Genomic DNA, 6332 nt, shown 5'->3' with positions numbered 1-6332 from the left:
ACCCATAAATCACATCTGTAAAGTCCCTTTGCTATGAGCGTGCTCCCAGGTTTCAGGGATGAGGATGTGCACATCTTTGAGAGAGGCCTTAATTTCTTATGGCAATACAGCCTTTTAATTTATTTTTCAATGATGCCATTTTAAATTCAAACTCGTACACAAGCTCTCTGCTATATTAACTAGTTTTCTATTTATTCATTCATTCATTCATTCATTCATTCATCTATTCATGTTTAGAAAACATTAACAAAACATTTGTTATAAGCAACATACCACAGCAGATGCAAATTAGTATCTCATTACTCCTTCTAACCCTTCATTTTAGCTTCTTCTGGAGGTACCACCTTTGGTCCAGTACAAGAGAAGTACCTAAATCAGTTTATGTAGACTCATTTTAATAGTACCCCTCCTTAGAGCTTTTGTTGTACCTTCCCACCTGGAAGCAGTCTCATCCCAAGTTTTCTAATACCTTGCTGTTATGATTTAATGAGAGCTAGCTTGTTTACAGTTTTTTATAAATTTCTCCACCTCCTAAAGATCATAATTGCTTCAGATCCTGAACCATATACATCTGAATTCTGGAGGAATCCAGCATGACAATCAACATAGACTGACTTTCTATAAATACAGTATCTGTGGAATTTTAAAAACCAAAATTGGTTATATCACGAAACAACAGAAAATACATTCAGCAATTTAGTCTTGTTTAATATTTTAGCTTAATCCACAGTAATAAATATTGTGAGAAAAAGAACAAAGTAGATTAATTGAAGTTTAAGGCCATAATAGCAAGAAAATCCATGTGATTTGCCAATTTATGGAGCCAAAATGGAGAATTATGGAGAAATTTCCCTGCAGATCTATTGCTGCTGCCAAAACAGACAGCCAAAATGAACTTTATAGTCACTCATATTTTTCAACAATGTGTCTCCTGTTGCCAATATAGACATGCCTCCTCTGTGACCTTGAAAATAGCCTCTATCTCTTTGTGTTTTCCATTTAATAAAATTATATTTTTCTTTAACAGTAACTTTTCACCAAATCTTTGAAAAATAATTTCCATTGGTGAAATCACATTGTATATCTTTTCTTTTTCTAAATCAGGAAGCTAAAACTGAATGCTCTGGGACATGGACTTAGGAACAATTGCATCCACATGATGGATCTCCACATTTGACCATTTCTATTCAAGTGCATTCCAACATTTCCCTCTGGTTTGCTCACCTGTTGAAGATTGTTCATTCTACATGTTCTGTTTTCTTAGATATAATTTTAAGTAAACTGCACACTGTTATTCACTTAAGAGCATTTGTGTGGGTGTCTACTGGATTTTTTTGCACCATGTCTGTAAATAACAAGGCAGATTGTTAAGTTTAAACTATACCTTTAACTTAAAAAAAAGCAGTTAATTCCTTGATTTTGATGCCTATTCTAATGCTTACTTAATTTGAAATCTCTTGTTAAATCTTTGCCAAAGCAAAATAATTTCCTTTATATTGAAAGCAAGAATTTTATAAAAAGTCCTATGTTACTAAGCAGTTATAACTATTTAGATCCATATTTAAAGGTGATTTTTTGCAACTAAAATCAAAAGGAAATTAACCCGTTGATTTTGGTGTCACATCTACTTTTAGCTCAAATCCTGTTTTTCTACTCTTTACTCTTCAGTTTTATATTCAGAAAAATAGAAACACAGGGATGTAAGGGTTACTAAAGTAATGCAGGGAAAGTGCTTAGATGGTGTCTGACAGGCAAACTAATTGAATCATAGGTACTACCTTATTTTGCTGAGAAAGTAATGCCTTTCTTTACAGAGTAAAAACCTTTTTACAAATACTGAAATACCATCTTTACCAAACATGAGCTATCTTGCTGTTGATTAGTGAACAAACTTACTACAAAATTTTCTTTGGATTACTTTCTACTTTATCCAGAGAGATAGTTTTGTTTATTACAAAGTAGTAGAAGAACTAATAAAATCAATCTGGATTCAGAAAAAATAATACACAACACATTTGTTTTTTCTGAACATTGATCATCAAATTCCCAGATCAACACAAAAATTTTAATATAATCACTTTGAATGGATCATATTTTATTAAAACACCATCAAAAATAAATTCAGGAAGGAAAACCAATTTACTTTATCAATCTGAAGTTGATAACATATCTTTGATCTTTTGGATGTCTGTAGTATTACTTTTTTAAAAAGTTAATGTAATGTGTCTCCTCTGAGAGGGAAAAAAAAAAAAATCTGTTTCTTGATAAGAAAAAAAAAAGAAAGAAAAAAGAAAACCCAAGCAACACCGGTTTTTATGTTGTGCCCTGTCCAGCTGACACCGTCCTTGTGGAAAGCCAATGACTTGTTAGTACCCCTAGCAGCAGTGTGAACAGATGCGTCCCTGACAGGCGATGGATGGTCAGGGTCCATCTGGCCAGTGCGGCTCGGACAGAAATGATGTATACAGCTTCATCAGCGAATGACTGTCATCAATCGTGGGCCATGGATAGCGTAAATGACAGCTATGCTGCAGCTGAGACCCCAGGTGTGAGACTGAGGAGGACTGATTTAAGAATGCTGGGTAATCAGGAATGTATAGGCTCCTGGACTTTAATTTGTATCTTTAACCTCCTATAAATATCCTGCTATACTGTAGCAGGTATGTGTTTTTTACTGTCTCATCATGAAATTAGCTTCAGGATGATGGCTGTTCTTTGCTCTTTTTTAACTACTGGTGTCTTCGGTTCTCAGGCTTCAAGCCCAAGTCCATGACGCATCCTGACCACCTTGCGGTGTGCCCACATTTAATTATTAGCTCATTGATTTTTCATACATTTCAATTTTCCCTCCTTTAAGTCACAGCAACTGTCCTGTGGGGAATGGTTTGTTTATCTTTTCAAGATTTCCTTCTTTGGAATAAAAAGTATTTTTGCTTGTCTTCTGTCTCATCATGTGCCCATACTTTCTCCAGAATGTCTAATTCTGCAGTCTGGAGGTAGTCAGTCCTTGCAGACTATGCAGAAGAGAGCGTTTCCAGTTAGGACATGACCTTATAGAGGAAACAGCATTCTATTGCGTACACCCCAACAAAAGGTACCTGGTTTTTAAATGGTCTCTCTTTAGTATGCATTAAAGATCATGCATAATTTGCATCTATTAGCATTTTATTATTCCACTGGCACTGGGGAAAGAAAATGAAAACAATTATTGTACTCTCAGAGGACATTTCTTTACTTATAACTATTTTAAAATAAATCATTTTTGTTTATCAGTTTACTGGATGCAGCAAATGCAGAAACTGGAGACTGAGAGGATTTTAAAAGCCTGGGAATTTACAGAGAGGCTTCACATATTTTTCACTGAAAGCCCTTCAAATACTTCTACCTCATTAAACTGAATTATGCCAATTACCACCAGTAGATCTGGAAAACGTTTAAATCTGATGGAGAATTCCTTCTTCCCCTCCTCAAAAACAACACAGAACAAAATCTACAGAAATTCAGCTCTCCATATAAGAGAGTTAATGCAGCTTAAATAATATTTGGATAAAAAAGAGATCCAACTATAAGAACTTTATTTTCAAAATAAAAGTAAATTTAACTCTGGTAATCTGGCTAGGAGTGAGGGAATGAGTGGTCAGGACCTCAAGAGACAATCTGTCCTATTCCACTTCCTTAAAGAAGGTTACACAAGAGGCAGCCGAAGCCCAAGAAATGTCATTTTGTTTTTAAGGCATATGAAAATAGACTAGGGTAAGAAATAATGATGCAAACTCTTCAGGCTTCCCAGCTATAGATTTTTAAAAGCATGATATTGTAACATTTTCCATCGTTCTTCACAATCTCTAAAGCAAGAATGACAGTTGAGAAGGAGAGAGAGAGTGAGAGAAAGAGAGGGAGGGAGGGAGAGAATGAGAACCTGAGGAGGGAGAGAAGGGCAGGGGAGGAGGAGGAAGGCTAGATCTATACTTTTGTGTTATTTGTTATAAAGGTGACTTAATATCCATTTTATGACTCATGCAAAATTTATGGCATTCTATTGTAAACAAAAATACATAGTTCTATAAACTTAGAAGCACGGAAAATGTCAGAGTAAAGCCATATTCTAGAGGCAAATTTTAAGAATGTAAAGAGCCAAATAGTTGGTGATTTACAGAATAGTGTTAAAATAGTAGATTCACCATATAAGTTAGCAGTCATGATATTTGAGACAGACACAATCTCATTGGGTTTAAAGACAATTTCTGTAGACATTTTGTTTGTACTCTTGATAACTCACACAAAGTTTAAGACTGAAATGGTAGATCTGTTAGTATTAAAGTTGATGTATCAACTAATGCCTGCAGTTCGGAAATATAACTTAACAAAAGTAATAAAAGTCTGCTTATTTTGCTGAAAACAAACATAAAAATTTTACCTCAGGGTACTAATAATAAATCTGAGTGTTCCTGGGTTTTTTAAACTATGTAATTAGTTTTGTAGTTCTCAGTAGTGATCTGTACAGCACAAATATTTTCATGAAGTTAGATATTTGGAAAAAAAGTGAAATTTTTTACAATAGAATATCATGATTTCGACGATAAAAGTTTCTGACTTTATGAATTTCCTAATTGATTTGGTCCCAGACATTACTTTTTATTTAGACAAAGTCCACATCACTTCAATAGTACAAAGGTGGAGTTTAAACAAAGTCGTTTAACAGACATATATGGAAAACAGAAAGGCTTGTATAACTATTTGTGACCTAGCGTAACCATAATTTCTATACTAAGTATTCCGGGTGTACATCTATCCACAAGTATGAGCAGTTTCATTTAGGGCCCCAGCAGTCATTCCCTACGATCGCAGCGACTTCCTCTCGCGGTTCTGCTTCCGATCTGTCAGGCTGTCCTACACCAGGAGCAAGAGCAGCCTGCTGGGAGCCACACTCCTGCCCGAGTGAATGCTCTGACTTGCTCTGTGCCCACCTCTGCCCCTGAAAACCAGGTGTATGAGAATCAGAAACAAATAACGGAATATTCCAGAAATACAATGTAAACAGTGGTCTCCCTTGGACGGTACCTTTTTCCGGGGTCTTTGTGTTTTTTTTAATTACTTCTTGTTTTGGATTTACATGACAAAGTTGTTACATCTCAGAACGGTTGTTTTCTCTCTTGTAGAAAAGTTTTTCTAATTTAAAAGGAGCTAATAGCACTCAGAAAGATAAGGCAGAGGAAAGGAGACATACAAGTCTGTTTCCGGTTCAGATGGAGTCATAGTAACATTCTGAGCCCCTGTCGTTGTAGTATATATATCATGGTTTGCATCTAGATGCCCCCCTAAGTTCTCACAAGCTCACAGGTGGGCCTTTTGGGAAATGGCTGGATCGGTGAATTAGTCTCTTGAGGAGTTTGTGACTAAATATAATGTTGGGAGGCAAAGCCTATTTGGAAGGGGTGGGTCACAAAGGAGTGACCTGCAGGAGTGTGTCTCCTTGGCTTCTCCTTTGAACTCTCACCACTTCTGCCTGCTGTGTGACCTGTTTCTCCTCGGCCATCTCCCTCTCTCATGCTACCCTGCCTTGGCACCAGCAGACTGTGGACTGAAAGTTCTACAAACTGAGTCAAAATAAACCTTTCTGCTTCTGAGTTACATGACTGGATATCGTATCGCAGCAACAAGAAAATAAGTAAGACAAAATTTTGAGGTTGATGTGTCTGGTACACCTCACGTGTGTATTTTTCTGGAGTGTCTGAATTGGGGATATGAGGTGGCAATGCTAATATTTTGTTTTTGTATTTGAAAACAAAGAAATATCCATTTTCCAGAAGATCTGCAGTGTCATGAGAACAAGGGACAGACCCAGACCTCTTATTGCACTAATACCAGGTAGGTTCTTGGACTTGAGGTACACTAAGGATTGGTAAGAATTTTTTTGCCTGCACTCAGGTTTGTATCATTAGTTGATTACTTGAAATAATTTATAGGAGAAGAGTTTTTGCATTGTTGAATTAGAAAGGAGTTGAAAAAAGCCCATAATTTCATAAATTTATATGCCAAGTGCTTGAAAAAATTAGTAGGAGTTTAAAGGAAATACTAAAATATGCTCTATCTGAACATTTCCCTTAAGGAAAAATTCTGATTCTGCACACTGTGGTCTGTGAAGGAAAACACTTTTCATTTCAGCATTGACACAGAGCCATCATAAGGAACACCAACTGATTAGTAGTAATGCAGTTAAAGGCAATTTCAAATGGAGATGGGCGCAAAACTTGGAATATCTCTAAACATTTTAAAAAATGTATAAGACAAGAGCAGTCATATGTAGATTATATATAGGTAATAGGGAGATG

This window comes from Chinchilla lanigera, unplaced genomic scaffold (genome assembly GCF_000276665.1).
Source record: "Chinchilla lanigera isolate Chin_1 unplaced genomic scaffold, ChiLan1.0 scaffold00048, whole genome shotgun sequence".
Taxonomy (NCBI): Eukaryota; Metazoa; Chordata; class Mammalia; order Rodentia; family Chinchillidae; genus Chinchilla; species Chinchilla lanigera.
Note: the sequence above shows the minus strand (reverse complement) of the source record.